The sequence below is a fragment of the Marmota monax genome, unplaced genomic scaffold (assembly GCF_021218885.2).
Source record: "Marmota monax isolate L192 unplaced genomic scaffold, Marmota_monax_Labrador192_F-V1.1 WCK01_AAM20220418_F8-fsc00449, whole genome shotgun sequence".
In the NCBI taxonomy this organism is placed as follows: Eukaryota; Metazoa; Chordata; class Mammalia; order Rodentia; family Sciuridae; genus Marmota; species Marmota monax.
This window is the reverse complement of record NW_026695239.1, coordinates 109176-126276: the sequence shown is the minus strand read 5'-3', so window position 1 is coordinate 126276 and position 17101 is coordinate 109176. Positions and strand designations below refer to the sequence as shown.

Sequence of the window (17101 nt, the reverse complement as noted above, 5' to 3'; positions counted from 1 at the left end):
TACATGTTTTTCTTTTTATGAAAGTAAGTGTAACACAAACTTAATTCAGTATTGATACCAACCTTCTAGAACTAGCTCCTCTGGGGTCAGGGAGGAAATAGCTTTTTTTAAAAATTGCCATGTGAGTTACATTTATATTTCACTGGAATAACTAGAGGCTCCCTCCCCTTGCCCTACCCTAAGACCTGACTACAGAATAGTGAAGAATGGGATCTCAGGAACGTAAATTGTCTCTCTTCTCAGGCTTCTTCTTTATTAGTTCCTCCCTATTCTGTTCTAAAGGAGGTTCTTATATGGCACTTAGAAAAAGCCAGAATCACTATTTCAACTCTCCCGAATAAGAGGAGCCTTACCTGGGCTTGGACTGACAATCTGTGTCCCAGGGTCCTATTCTGACTAGATTCTATGAAGAGAGTGGGTGCAGGAGACTAAATGTTAAAATTAAAATGAAAGCTACCATTCCCCATTAGCAGTTGCAACTTAAAATGCCTACAGATGTGGTCAGTGTGATACATGCAAGAGATAGGTGCAGAGGAAAGGATGGGCAGGGCATTCCTTGGTACAAGTGTGTACTGTTTTGAATTTATTTCTTGTTCTGAGCAGCTACAGTTCCACCAAAGGTCTCTTCAACCCCAGGAACTACATGGGCTCGATGGGCTTCAAGTTCTTGTCCAATTCATAGACAATGGGAATACCAGTTGGCAAGTTCAGCTCCATGATGGCCTCTTCAGAGAGACACTCCTAATGCTCAGTGATGCCCTTAAAGCTGTTGCCATGGATGGCAGTCAGAACTCATTTCCCCTCCTTGATTTGGTGGGGGATTTATTCATTTCAGAAGAGAAGAAGTTAGGCAATAGTGTTCTTCACACTTTCACAGAAGGGTAGCTGATCCTCAGTAAGGCCTGCATATATGTGATCCTTACTGAAATTGCTACAGCAGGGATGATCAGGATCCATCGGAGGTGGGCCTCCATTTCTTGGCAGCAATTTGTGCTTTATTGAGATCAGTCAGACTCCCATAGTGTGGCTCATCGAGGCTCCCAATCCTCACTACCTGCAGCTGGCAGCCACATCTAATCAATGGTATTCAGCACTTTCCAGAGGGTTCAGATTGCCCTTTTCTGCACCCAGGTAAAGCAGATATCAAATTCATGGCTCGCTAGCATCTCTCAGTGCCGGCCTGGCCAGCATTCCTTGTGGCCAACCAGGCTATGGTCAGAGGTCGTGCCAGCCATTGAAGGATTCTCCAGGTTCCAGGTGCTCTCACCTGTGCAGGATCAGCACCAGGTTGCAGGCAGTCAAGGCAGCAAAGTGAGGATGCAGCGACAATGGATTGCAGAGATTCCAGAAGTGACAAACCCAGACCCCTTGGAGAATTCTCCAATATTTATCACAATATTTATTTACTTATTTGTATTTGCATTAGTACAGAAAAAAGGCTAAACTGTGTGGGCATTTGGAGAGGATAATAATATTTTAGGCTTGTATAAAGCTTACATCCTCGTTTTCTATATAATAAGAAATTGCATAATGAGTAACCTTTTTCTTCAGTGGAGCATATTAATATAACAAGTATCTTTATACTCTGAATCTATTTTGAGAGACATAATCTCATATGTCTTCCATAAACTTCCTGGATGTCCCTTCCACAAGCTTGACACTCCCATGTCCCTGACCACCCAGTCAGTCATCAGGCATTGGCCGTGAATTGATATGAATCTGTATCTCAGGTAAAGTCTACTATTGTATTTACAGTTTGGAGTTACTCTCAGTGGGGAGATTTCCATTTGTTGCAGACCATTGGGGCTACTTCTGAGTAGAGCTAAAACTTTCAGCAATCTAGTTCTAGCTAGTGTCAAATATTGAGCATATTGATCTGTAAGCCAAGCTTCCCCCCACTCCCACAGACAATCATGACAAATATGAGGATTGAGGGAGAGGTGGCATTGTGATAGAAATAAGCACATTGGGATTGTGAGTCACTAGCCCATTAAACCAATTTATGCCCAGTCCCATTAAAAATGCTCTGATATTTACATTGATGGATCAGCTAAAACAATTTATGATGGTCTTCTGTGATCAGGTATTCTTTTTCTACTAGGGCCAAATAGTAGGCCAAGAACTATTTTTTTAAAGAAACTAATTATCAAAGAGGGCATACATTTACTCAGAACTAAAAGTTCCACAGATGTGCTTTTAAATAGGTTTGACAATCTGGATTCAACCTCTTGACCTGCCACAGACACTTTGGCCATATTGGAACTTCTGGATAGTTAGTGAGCACTGGCAGAACTTCATGCCTGCATCCTGGATAAGCTGGCAACCCTTCTTTTATGCTCAATGTCTCAAAGTTTGTAAGACTTGATGTCAACTGAGCAAAATATCACACACAAATCCCTCCCCAATTCATAGTGGTCCAACAAACATTATGTGTTTACATTGGTGATAGGTGTTTACAGAGTCAACAACTTATCTTTCACTTTGTAGGGGTGTCTTGACAGGAAATATATGTAATTGGATGCCAGAAACTTCACTGAGGGTCTAGATTTTGGTGAGATTTATTCTCTTTGATATATTAGGTCATACCAAGCCATCTATGGTATTTTCTACTTCATACTAACCACATAAAATGTTTGCAAAACTCTATAAAATTAATGAAGAACTATATATCATGTGAATATCATTGCTCATATTAAAAATGAAATATTTCAGAACACTAGGAACCTGCTGCCTAGAAGCTCTTTCTTATTTAAACCATCTCTCCTTTTAAAAGGCAACATATTAAACTTTTGGATACATTTAAAAGCAAATTTTGCTGTATATATTCTTTTCCATTTCACTGAAAGTATGGTGATATAAGAACAAAATACCATCTAAATTGAACCTAGATTGATTTGGGCTCAAGGTGTTGGCAGAAGGAAGCAGGAGACTTTAAGGGGCTAAGCAACTAGAAAAAGGACATTCGTAGTACTGCACATACTGTAACCTGAGCTATGAGCAATGTGAATGGTTTTTGTTGTGATATGTATGTAGATTCTGGGACGTTTTCTACCCTTGAGTAGAATTTTTGGATAACTTCTTGTAGGTTGTTTTAATAAGAATTTGGATATTGAAACTTTATATAGGAAGACATACTTGTATATTAAAGGATTATTAGGTAAGATAATATTAAAATTCATATTTTAGTTGGGAAATTAAATTCTTCTATCATTATGAAGTCACTTTAACTTTAGTAATGCCTTTGGCTTTTGGCTTTACTATATTAAAATTATCAACTAATTTTCTTTAAGTTAGTGTTATATTTTTTTCCATTTATAAATTTGGATTTTTCTCAATGCTATGTTTTAGATATGCTTCTTGCAAATAGCATATAGTGAAATTTTAAAATATGATATAACAATATTTTAGGTAAAAAATTAATTATTTTAAATTATGGCAATTCCTTGTTGTTTTAATCAGCTTTGTTGTTGCTGTGACTTAAAGACCTGACCAGCACAATTGAGAAGAGAAAAAGTTTATTTGGGGGTTCACAGTTTCCGAGGTCTCAGTCCATAGACAGCAGGCTCCATTTCTCAGGACTCAAGGTGAGACAAGACATAATGGTGGGAGAGTGTAGCAAAGGGAAGCAGCTCACATTATGATCAGAAAGCAGAAGAGAAAGATGTCTACTTGCCATACAAATATATATCCTAAAGCCAGGCTCCTAGTGTCCCACCTTATCCAGCCACACCCAACCTGCCTTCAGTTACCACTCAATTAATCCTAATAGGTGATTAATTCACTGATTGGGTTAAGGCTCTCATAACCCAATCATTTTTTCTCTGAACCTTCTTGCATTTTCTCACATGTGGGGACACCTTACATCCAAACCATAACACTCATATATATGGTTCTAAATGTATCATCTTACCATGTGGTTTCCATGTTCCCCAACATGATCTATTTTCTTGTTATTTTTCCTCCTTGATTCCTTGTATTCTTTTAGATTAGTCATTTTTTTATTACTCTCTCATTTGTTATTTTGAAAGTCATACATTTTGACAACTGTTTTAGTGATTACTTGAGAATTGCAACGTGCAACATTGACCAATCAATTCTAATGTTAACGAGAATTATTGTTCTAAATCTTCTGGCTTCTATAATTGTGCTTAAGAAGCTAGAAATTCAACTAAATTTCACCTCATTTAAGACTATTTAAGGCTATTTACCTTTTTATCTGGTCTTTTCAAAGATTTTTCTCCTTGCCCTTTCTCTTCTGAAGTTTCACAATAATATATCTAAGTAGAAATCTTTTCTCTTCTTTTTTCCTCCTCTTCCTTTCCCTTTCTCCCTTCCTCTCTCTCTGTTCACCCTATTCTCCTTTCCTCTTCTCCATCTCCCCTTTCATCTTCTTATTGTTCTGTTTTGGGTTTCTGAAATATATTACTTCATGTCTATCTTCAGCTTTAGAAAATCCTCAGCCATCATTTCTTGAGTGGTTTTCTATGTGCAGTTTCATACTCCAATTAGCAAATCATTATTCTCAATTCAAACTCTTGAGCATGGAAATCTAAACTTCCTTATAATTAATGTTTCTATCCATCTATCTACCTACCTACCTACCTATATCTTTACTGAAGAAACCACAGTTGTTTTCCCAAAAATGAAACTGGGTAATTCAATTTGTCTATTCGTGAATTATGTTTTAAGAGCAGTAAGATCTAAGTCAGGAATAAATTCACCTCATTTAATAAAAGAGATTAATTCACAAGGAATACCAGTCACAAGCTGAATACTGTATATGTTTCTTTCTTTTTTTCTTTTTTAAATGTCTTCCAGTCAGCCTGGAATTTTCTCTCATGATCTTTAGTTTTTTCACTAATACTAGGTTGGAGTCAAAGGGTTCCTCACTATCTCCATTTGTAACCTGAAGCACATTCAGTTCTGCTCTTGCTTTGTATTAATTTGGCAACATGTCCATGATTTTATGCTGCTAAAGTTTAATTTTGTTTTCCCAATGACATCTCTCTTGTTGTTAGCTTTGCACCTCTAAGCAACCTGGAGTTGGTTTATTACTTACATGACATGGAAAAATATTTTTTTTCTGTATCTTACATGTTTTTTCCTCTGTCACCAAAGGGAACTGTAAACTGATAATGATGTTGTAGGGTCTAGTCTACCTTTTCCCTGCAGCAACTATTACTTTCATTGAAGGCTGAAGGATTATTATCTCTGGTAAGTTCCTGAATTCTCATAGCATCAGTAAATACTCTTCCATTTGAAAAATTTGATTTGGAAAGATTCATATTTTTAAATTTTTTAATCTCTAAATTACTCACAAGATGTGTTACAATCAATATTTTAGGTTAAGCAAAAGGGCCCATAAATTAAAGCACCTCACCAAGCTACTGACATTAAAAATAGGGAATCTACATCTGCCATCCCAAAACTTTATTGACACCTTATTTTGGTCATTATCTTCTTAGTTAGCCAAGAAAACAATAAAAAATTTATCCAAATGTTCCTTGCTTTGGCTTTGACTCATGAAGACTGGTTAACAACTTTATTTTTGCAAGAATATCCTACACAACAAAATATCCATGGATTCCTTGTTTCCTTCCTTAACTCTCAACTATATACATGAAATGGGGTTGTTGCTTATTTTCCTCAGGAGAACCAATTTGTGTTTATTCCTAAGGCATTAGTTAATTCATGCATACAATTTCTGGTGAAAATTTACCATGAAGAAGAATACATAGGTATAGCAATTGGTGTGAATTCTGGTTTGTACCTTAAAGACATAAACTACTTGTTCTTCTTTTTTCTTTTTCTTTGTGGTACTGGGGATTGAACCCAGGGTCTTGTGCATGCTAGGCAAGCACTCTATCAGCTGAACTATATCCCCAGCCCAAACTACTTGTTCTTATGCCATTTATTTTTTAATTGTTCTAACTAGTTATACATGATATCAGAATGCATTTTGATTCATTGTACACAAATGGAGCACAACTTTTCATTTCTCTGGTTATACACTATGTTGAGTTGCACCACACGTGCAGTCATATATGTACCTAGGGTAATGATGTTCATCTCATTTCACCATCTTTCCTGCTCCCATGCCCCCACTCTTTCCCTTCCTCCTCTTTGCTCAATCAAAGTTCCTCCATTATCCCCCCATGCTCTCCCCGGCCATTATGGATCAGCATCCACTTGTTACAGAGAATATTCAGCCTTTTGTTTTTTTGGGATTGGCCTACTATGCTTTGCATGATATTCTTCAACTCCTTCCATTTACCTGCAAATGCTATAATTTTATTCTCTTTTAATACTGAGTAATATTCCATTGTGTATATGTACCACAGTTTCTTTATCCATTTATCTGTTGAAGTACATCTATTTAACTCATGTATACAATTGGTTGGTGGTTGCTTCCACAGTTTAATATTGTGAATTGAGTTGCAATGAATATTGATGTGGCTGTGTCACTACAGTATGCTGATTTTAAGTCCTTTGGGTATAGATCAAGTGGGATGGCTGGGTCAAATGGTGGTTCCATTCCAAATTTATTTATTTTTTACTTTTTTTTGGTACCGGAGATTGAACTCATGGGCATTCAACCACTGAGCTACATCCCCAGCCCAATATTGATCCTGGCTTTGAACACAGGATCCTCTTGTCTCGGCCTCCCCAGATGCTGGGATTACAGGAATGTGCCAGTGTGTCTGGCTCCATTCCAAGTTTTCTAAGGAATCTCCATACTGCTTTTCATAGTGGTTGCATCAATTTGCAGGGCCAGGAGCAATGTATGAGTGTGCCTTTATTCCCACTTCCTTGACAACACTTATTATTGCTTGTATTCTTGATAATTGCCATTCTGACTAGAGTGAGATGAAATCTTAGAGTAGTTTTGATTTCAATTTCTCTAATTACTAGAGATGTTGAATATTTTTTTCATATATTTGTTGATCGACTGTATATCTTCTTCTGAGAAGTGTCTGTTCAGTTACTTAGCCCATTTATTATTATTTTTTTTGGTGTTAAGGTTTTTGAGTTATTTATATATCATGGAGATTAGTGCTCTATTGGCTGTGCATGTAGTAAAGATGTTCTCCCGCTCTGTGGGCACTCTCTTCATGTTATTTATTGTTTCCTTTGCTGAGAAGAAGCTTATTAGTTTGAATCTATCCCATTTATTAATTTTTGATTTTTATTTTTTGCACTTTAGGAGTCTTTTTAAGGAAGTCAGGACCTAATCTTACATGATGAATATTTGGGCCTACTTTCTCATCTATTAGTTGAAGAGTCTTTGGTCTTCCACAGTTTAGCTATTCTTAGGTCCTTGTTCCACTTTGAGTTAAGCCTTGTGCATGGTGAGAGATGAGAGTTTAGTTTCATTTTGCTGCATATGGATTTCCAGTTTTCCCAGCACTATTTATTGAAGAGGCTATTTTTTCCAATGTATGTTTTTGATGCCTTTGTCTAGTATGAGATAACTATATTTATGTGGGTTTGCTTCTGTGTCTTCTATTCTGTACCATTGGTCTACATGTCTATTTTGGTGCCAATACCATGCCATTTTTGTAACTATACCTCTGTAATATAGTTTAAGGTCTTGTATTGTGATGCCTCACACTTCACTTTTCTTGCTAAGGATTGCTTTGGCTATTTTGGGCCTCTTACTTTTCCAAATGAATTTTATAATTGCTATTTTTATTTCTATGAGTAATGTTGTTGGGATTTTAATTGATATTGCATTAAATGTATATAATGCTTTTGGTAGTATGGCCATTTTGACAATATTATTTTTTCTTATCCAAGAATATGGGAGATCTTTTCATCTTCTAAGGCCTTCTTCAATTTTTTCTTTAGTGTTCTGTAGTTTTCATTGCATACATCTTTCACCTCTTTTTGTTAGATTGATTTTTAATTTATTCTTAAGATTCTTGCAAATGGGGTGTTTTTCCTAATTTCTCTCTCTGAAGATTCACCACTGCTACATAGAAATGCATTTGATTTACGGGTGTTGATTTTATATCCTGATACTGTGCTGAATTCGGTTATTAATTCTAGAAGTTTTCTGGTGGAGGTTTTTAGATCCTCTAAGTATAGAATCATGCCATTAGCAAGTAGTGATAGTTTGAGTTCTTCTTTTCCTATCCCTTTAGTTTCTTTCATCTGTCTAATCTCTGGCTAGAGTTTCAAGAAGTATGTTGAATAGGAGTGCTGAGAGAGGGTAACCCTGTCTTTTTCCAGTTCTTAGAGAAAATGCCCCCATTTTTTTTCATTTATAATTTTTCAACATTATAATAATGTTGGCTTTGGGCTTAGCATAGAGCTCTTACAATGTTGAAGTATGTTTCTACTATCCCTAGTTTGTCTAGTGTTTTGAACATGAAAATGTGTTGTATTTTATAAAATGCTTTTTCTGCATCTATTTAGATGATCATATGATTTTCATCTTTAAGTCTATTGATGTGATAAATTTATTGATTTCTGTATGTTGAACCAACCTTGCATCCCTGGGATAAATCTCACTTGATCATGGTGCACTATTTTTAAAAAAATATACTAGTATGCAATTTGCCAGAATTTTGTTGAGAATTTTTGTATCTGTGTGCATAAGGGATATTGATTTGAAGTTTTCTTTCCTTGTTGTGTCTTTATCTGGCTTAGGTATCAGGGTGATACTAGCCTCATAGAATAAGTTTGAAAGGATTCCTTTCTTTTCTATTTTGTGGAATAATTTGAGAAGTATTGTCTACTTGGAGAAGGATCCATGTGCTGTTGAGAAGAAAGTGTATTCGCTTGCTGATGGAGGCAATGTTTTATATATTTCTGTTAAGTCTAATTATTGATTGTATTATTGAGTTCTATAAGTTCTTTGTTTAGTTTTTGTTTGGAAGATGTATCCAGTGGTAAGAGAGGTATGTTAAAGTCACCCAGTATTATTGTTGTGGTCTATTTGGTTCTTGAAATTTAGAAGGGTTTGTTTGATGTACATAGAATCTCCATTGTTTGGGGGCATAAATATTTATGATTGTTATATCTTGTTGATGTATGTTTCCCTTAATCAGTGTGAGATGATTTTCTTTTTCCCTATTGACTAACTTTGGTTTGAAGTCTACTTTATCTGATATGAGGATGGAAACCCCTGCTGTTTACGTGGTCCAAGTGAGTGGTATGTTTTTTCCAATCCTTTCACCTTCACTCTGGGGATGTCTTTTCCTGTGACATGAGTCTCTTGAAGGCAGCATATTGTTGGGTCTTTTTAAAAAATCCAATCTGTCAGTATATGTCTTTTAATTGATGAGCTTAGTCTATTAAAATTCAGATTTATTATTGAAATGTTATTTTTATTCCCAGTAATTTTGGTTTATTTTTGATTTTTAACTTGACTTGGTTTCTCCTTTGACTGGCCTTTTATTTAATGTAATTCTTCCCTTTGCTGATTTTTATTGTTGTTTTTCATTTCCTCCTCCTGCACTGCTCTATAGTGCAGGCTTTCTATCTGTAAATTCTTTTAACTTTTGTTTATCATGGAAAGTTTTTATTTCATCATCAAATCTAAAGCTTAATTTTGCTGGATATAAGATTCTTGGTTGGTATCCATTTTTTTCAGAGCTTGGTATATGTTGTTTCAGGATCTTCTGGCTTTGAGGGTCTTTGTTGAGAAATATGCTGAGATACAAATTGGTTTCCCCCTATATATAATGTGAAACTTTTCTCTTGCAGCTTTAAAAATTCTATCTTTTTTTTCTGTATGATAGGCATTTTCATTATAATGTGCCTTAGTGTAGGTATGTTTTAATTTTGTACATTTGGTGTAAGCCTCTTGTGTTTTATTTTCCAATTCATTCTTCATGTTTGGAAATTTTTCATTGAAGAGATTATACATTCCCTTGGTTTGTATCTCTGTTCCTTCCTCTATCTCAATAAATCTTAGATTTTATCTTTTGATGTTATCCTATAATTCTTAGATGTTCTGTTCATGTTTTTTTTCCATCTTCACTGTGTGGTTAACTTTATTTTAAGATTGTATATTTTGTCTTCATTGTCTAAGGTTCTATCTTCCAAGGGTATAGTCTGTTTGTAATGCTTTCTATTGAATTTCTTATTGGTTTATTGTTTCCTTCATTTCAAGAATTTCTGTTTGCTGTTTTTTTTTTCTTTCCAAATCTTTCTTTAATTAATCTTCTGCTACATGTATTCACTCTCTCGTTTTTTTTTTTTTGTTGTTGTTGTTGTTGGAGTAATCAATTTTTGCCTGTATTTGCTCTCTTATGTTATTATTTGTTTTGAAGATCATTTTAATTATGTACATTCTGAACTCCTTCTCTGACATTTCATCTACTGTGCTGTCAATGAATTCTATTTTTTCCTCATCTTGGTTGTTTGAGGCACTTTCTTCCCCATCTTTTCATGCTTTCTGTGTGTCTTTCCTTCTAGCACTGTGGATGCTAGGTATTACAGTTTCTATCCTATAATTTTATAGTGTCTCTTCAGGTTACTGATATCTCACCTTTAAGGGGGAGATCAATATTAAGAGCCCTCAATGCAAAATATATACAGCCTTAAACCAAAGAGTTCCTATTTAGATTATTACAGTTTTGTCACAATAAACAGGAATGATGTGTTCAGTTATTATCTGCAATGTAAACAGTAGGTTTGCAAAAGGATCTACAGATGCTAATGGTGAACAAAGAGAAGTGGAGTTTGTAAGGTATGACGTTTATGAGGTAGGAGGTAAGAATATAGAGGTATTAGATGATAGAAAGAGTGAAAGATGAATCAAAAGAAGTTGGCTGTTAACTGAAGAAAAGAGAGAAAGAAATGACCCAGTGCAAGGCTCTCTCCTTCTCTGCAACAAGATGGTGGCTGTTAGCACACCTAGCAGGGATATCTCTGCTGTAACCAACCAAGTCTGCAGGGACTTTGATGATGATCTTCTGGATCCTGAATGTTGTTCCTAGATGTAAGCGGCCATGTCCATAGTTGGTGGAGGGTTAGCATCAAACCTGTAAGTGCTTTGGTGTTGGGCTTCCAGTCACAGTCCAGTGTCCAAAAATAGAAGCTGCCACAACTAAAGATGATGGTTGCAGCAGTAAAGGTAACATGAGGTGGCATTGAAGGTGTCCCAAGGTGGCAGCAACCACTTTTAGAGATGGGGCTAAATAGGTAAGCCAAATGATGGCTTTGGGCAGCCAGTGTGAAGATACAGCACTGTGATGTGTGGGTGTGGTCCTCAGTGTGGTGGCCAGTTCTGTGCCTTAGCTTCCCTGGGCTCCACAGGGGTCAGCAAGACTGTCCTAGGCTTTCCTGGGCTCTGTATAGATTGGTGGGGCTATCCTGGTTCTCTCTTATGTCATTTAAATGCTTGTCTTTTTCATAATCTAACTTACTTACAAAACAGAATTTCAAGGGAACCAAAAGTACTTAAATATGTTTTTTAAATATGATTTGAACATATTTGGAGCAGTACTTAATATTTTTAAAAAATTGAACAGTATCCTTTTGCTTGTGTTTTTGTCAAGATAAAGAAAAAAATTTAAACTTTAAGGAAACAGAAATAAGGGGCAGTTTTAGTCAGATTTTTCCCACTATGACCAAAAGATCTGGCAAGAACAATTTTAAGGAGAAAAGTTTATTGGGGGCTGAAGGTTTTAGAGGTCTCAGTCCATAGACAGCCAACTACATTCCTGGGTATTTGTGTGTGGGGGGGATGTAAGGCAGAACATCATGGCAGAAGAGTCTAGTGGATGAAAGAGGCTGAAAACATAATGACCAGTGACTGACAAAATATAAATCCCAAAGGGACACCAGGGACCCAATTCCTCCAGCTATACCCTACCAGTCTAGAGTTACTATCCAGTTAATCCCTATCAGGGGATTAATGGAATGATTAGGTTAAGATTATCACAACATAGTCATTTCACCCTTCAACCTTCTTGCATCATCTCACACATGAGCTTTTTGGGAACACCCAATGACTAAACCATAATAGGGGTTCCTTGTCTGCCTCATTCTGGAGTTGTTCATGCAGTATTTCTAGAAGAGTGAGTTTAGAGTGGAAGTGAAGATTTCTTTTCTTTTCAGTTTCATATAAGAGAGTAAAAGGAAAATCAAGAATGGAACATTAGAAAGTGGTGTTGATTCCAGGAATGATACTCTATAAAGTAAATGAACAAAGTAAAATAATTTTAAAGTTAGGTTGTAATGAAATAGATATTGGAACATGATAATAGGTTAGAAAATGATTAAATTAGAAAAGTAAGCCAGACCTATGAGCAATGAAAATTATAAGAAAACTTTATAATAATTCTGGTAAATGAAAATTTGGAGAATATAGTGGCAGTTGGAAAAGGATAGTATTTCAAGAGAACCAAAAGTGCTTAAATATGCTTTTAGGATAATAATAATTGACTATTATTTTTGATCTATTTTTCCTGTTTCTGCCTGTATACCCCCAATTTTTGTTCTGAAGTCATTTATGCATGTGTTTCAATGGTACTTTTCTAATGTACTCTCTTCATTGATAATGTAGATTAAAAAATCATATATAAGGTGGTTTTGCTGTGGTTTGAGTGTCACCCAAAGGTCCAGGTATTAAAGGCTTAGTCCCTAGGATGGAAGTATTGGGAGGTGGTAGGACCTTTAAGAGATAGAGCCTATTGGGAGGTTCTTGGGTCATTGGGGAGTATATCCTCAAAAGGGAATAAACTAGTTCTCATATAATCCATTTGGTAGTTCTCCCTCCTTGTAGTACTGGGGATATTACACCACTGAGTTATATAAGGGATTAATTAATTTATCTTAGGAAGCATGAGAGATAAATCTAATTAGAGGGCTAGTAGCAAGAGAATAGACAGGAAGTTATTTTGGGTAGACAAATACATGGGAAGACAGTAGAGTACATAAAACAAACACACATATGTATTCAGAAAAATATATAAAAATATATATACTAAGGCCTTTTCAATTTTTATTTGCAATATGTTCTTGCTATGTTGCCAAGGCTGGCCTTATACTTGGGATCCTCCTGACTCAGTCTACTGAGTAGTTGGGATTAGAACATGCAACCCTGTACTCTGCCCTTGGTGGTTCTTTCAAGATGGTTGTTATAAAAGCCTGAGCCTGGCCCCACACAGCTGTCTGTGCTTTCTGGCTGAAACTGGGACTGCTATCATGAGAAGCATTAAAAGGTTTTCTCATTTTTCTGCTTCAATATATTTTGATTAAAATATATTTATTTTTTGGTAGTATTATAAAAAATCAGATAATAAAATTATGTGGGAGAGCAAACTAAGCCTTGTTTTTCTTTTCCCACTTGGTATCCATAAGCCAAGCATTGGCAAGTTCTTTTATTCCAATAAGAACTTCTAATATCCATTATACAAGCCACACATCACTGTACATAATTAAATATATACAGGTTATAGACAGGCTATAAAGGGTTAAGATGGCCACGGGGGTTCAGGAGACTGAACTGAGAGCAAAGACAGATACATGAGATACTCAGGAATGCAGTGTTTTTGTAGGTGGTTAGATAAAACTACTAGCCAGCAGAAGGTCTTGTTCAGGGCCCAGAGCTGGTTAAAGTGCAGGAATATATTCTAAGCCAAGGTCTGGATGGCTAGTTCTTTTGGAGTGTCAGCTTGAGATGTCACAGTGGGTCATGGCTGGTCTTCATCAGCTGGAGAAACTACAATGTTGAAGCTCAAGGAGAGAGATTTGGAAATTTGGTCACTGTGGAGATTTTCCTGGGTAGAGCCTATGAATAAGCTGCCTTCTCTTATGTTCACTGGGAACAAACTGGAATAAACAACTAGAAGTTTTTCTGGGGTATTAAAAATTCTCAGACTTTAGAATCCAAGATGGTGGGCCAGGTGGAGGCAGCATTCTATGTAGCTCTGTGACCTGGGTCTCAACTAATGGAAATACTGCTTTCTGAGAAAGAGAGAGGACCCCTACACAGCTGCTCTCATGCAGAAATCACTGCACAGGGCTCCGGGCCTCAGCATTAGACCCAGACTCCTAATGCCTGACACCTGTCTCCAGAAGTACTAGCTCACACAGGGATTGTGAGTGCTTTAGCAGGATCACCGCATCAGCACTACTGCAGAACTCCCAGATGCCACTCCGCTACCACGCAGGACACTCAGCTGCTACCTACCCACAGGAACTTCAGCCACCACTTCTCTGTGGACTCCCATCTACCAATGAGGGGCTTCCCTGATTGCAACCATCTTGCAACTCAACTTGCTAGCTATTGTCATAGTCACCTACCTGGTAATCTGCCTGCACCTGGGGACATCTCACAGGCTCTGAAGATAGCCAAAGTCACAGTATTGAACAGAGCTCATCTCTTAACACATTGCACAATGCCATCACCAGGTTTCCCCCACCTTACCCCACCTGACACGCTGATGCTGGAAATGGACCGCCTCCATCTTGGGTCACCTTCCTCACCATATTTGGTGGGGGCAGCTCCCAGATTGGAACTCCAGCTGGCCAGGTAGCCGATTTCCAACTCCCCCTTCTCCCCAGTGGAGGTAACCCTGCACAGTAACTGCTCAACACAAAACAGGTCTCAGTGGGTCGGGTGCACAGTGCGACCAGGGTGTGGCCCATGGGAGCCCTGGTGAGAGAGGTCCCTTAATTGGGAACTGTTAAGGGAGAGGGAGATAGTGCAAAAGTTTGGAGACAAACAGAGAGACCAGGAACTGCGAAATATTCAGGCAAGATAGGGAGATAGAACTGGGCACTCAAGTGACCCAAAAAGAGACCCTTGAGGTGCAGTCACCCTTCAGGAACTGGCGGGTGCCACACCTCACTTTCAGGCACACTACACCAGGACCAGCCTTTCCACCCTGGTCACCTTCACCATCCTGAGGGTTGAGATATCAGAAAATCCCATCTATTGGATGAGAAGGGAAGCATGAAAGATACTGATCTCCAAACAATCAACAATCCTGTTTTCTTCCTTGGAGACTTTTTTTTTTCTCTTTATCTTCTCCCTCCCATCCCCCCGCCCTCACATACCCAACATATGGGAAACCAATTACTTTGCATGAATTAGGATTTTGAGAACTGGAATGTCTGAATAATATATTATAGGTATGTTGTATATGCCTTTTTTTCTCCTTCAATTTTTACTATTTTAACATCCTTTATTTTTCTGAATACACATGTGTGTTTGTTTTATGTACTCTACTGTCTTTCCATGTACTTGTCTACCCAAAATTACTTCCTGTCTATTCTCTTGCTACTAGCCCTCTTCATTAGATTTCTCTTTCACACTTCCAAAGATAAATTAACTCTATATCCTCACTTCCTACCGCCTCACCCCCAGTTCATTGTCCACTGTCAGAAACTGTAAACCTACTGATTATGCTACAAATAATAATCAAATTCAACATTTCTTTACATTGTGACCAAACTGTAAATGTCTTAATAGCAATGAATTGTTTATAGGTGGTATATTTGTTAATATTGGGATTTATTAACATTGTCTTTCTTCACAAAGGAAAGGTATTGGAACCCTACAGGAGCATTAAAATCCTATAGGGTAAAAACAATAATACCTTGGGCCCACAGTGCTAGAAGGGAAGATGCATGAGCAACATAAAAAGACAAGGGAAGAAAGTGCCTCAAACAAATCAAGCTACCACACTATTAGAATCCATGGCTAGCACAGCAGAAGAAATTACAGAGAAGGAGTTCAGGATATACATAATTAAAATGTTCTGTGAACCAAAGGAAGATATAAGAGAGCAAATACAGGCAACAAAAGATCATTTCAACAAGGAGCTACATAAACTAATACAGGAAGCAAAAGATCACCTCAACAGGGAAATAGAGGATCTAAAAAAAAAAAAAAAAAACCAAACATAAATCCTTGAAATGAGAGAAACAATAAACAAAATTAAAAGTTCAATTGAAAGCATCATCTACAGAGTAAACTCCTTGGAATACAGGACATCAGACAACAAAGACAAAATATATAATCTTGAAAAGAATGTAGACCACACAGTGAAATTGTTAAGAAACAATGAGCAGAACATTAAAGAAGTATGGGATAGTATAAAAAGACCAAATTTAAGAGTTATGGGGATAGAGGAAGGCATAGAGGTCCAAATCAAAGGAATGAATAATATCAGAAAATATTGAAATAATATCAGAAAATTTTCCAAACATGAAGAATGAATTGGAAAACCAAATTCAAGAACCCTACAAGATGCCAAATGTACAAAATCACAATAAATCCACACCAAGTCACATTATAATTAAAATGCCCAACATATGTAATAAGGAGAGAATATTAAAAGCCATGGGAGAAAAGGAATCAGATTACATATAGGGGACAACTAATTAGGATAATAGGAGATTTTTCAACACAGACTCTGAAACCTAAAAGATCCTGGAACAACATATTTCAAGTTATGAATGAAAGTGGATGCCAATCAAAAATTTTGTATCCATCAAAATTAAGCTTTAGATTTGATGATGAAATAAAAACCTTTCATAATAAACAAAAGTTAAAAGAATTTACAGCTAGAAAATCAGCACTATGAAACATCACTGGCAAAAAAATTTCTCAGACTTTATTGCAAAAGAAAAAAAAAACAGCACCAAAATCAAAGTTAGTTTTATTTAGTTTTTCAAACTCAAGTGGTAAAGAGAATTGAATTTGACAAGTACTTCATTTATCAAGGTGATTAGATTTGGGATGCATATTTAGATTAAGAGAAATATACAAAAATTAAATAGTGTTAAGTCACCAATGAATGAAAATAAATAAAAGGAGTGAAGAAATAAAATGAAGAATTGAGAAGAACACTTTGGTATATTCTTGCTAAAGAACAAAGAGAGAGTTTTATTATAAGACACTTAAGATATATCAAACATTAAAATTTCTATTGTTTAATTAGAAAACACTCTTAACAGTTTCTTTATGTACCAGTAGTCAGAAAACTTCAAAAACTTTTAAAAGGCCCATGAGTTATTTTTATTAGCCCATGAGTTTTTCTTTTTCAGCTATAATGAAACATAGAGATGCAAACAGTCTAGACATTGAAAAAAAACGTAAACCTAAGAATAATGGAGTAGCATAAGCAAATACAAC

General features: G+C 36.5%; 1 pseudogene; it reads right to left on the bottom strand.

Annotated features, from left to right (window-relative positions):
• Positions 1-639: 639 nt before the first annotated feature.
• On the bottom strand, positions 640-1166 carry LOC124089789 (phosphoglycerate mutase 1-like; annotated as a pseudogene).
• Between the last annotated feature and the right edge of the window lie 15935 nt (positions 1167-17101).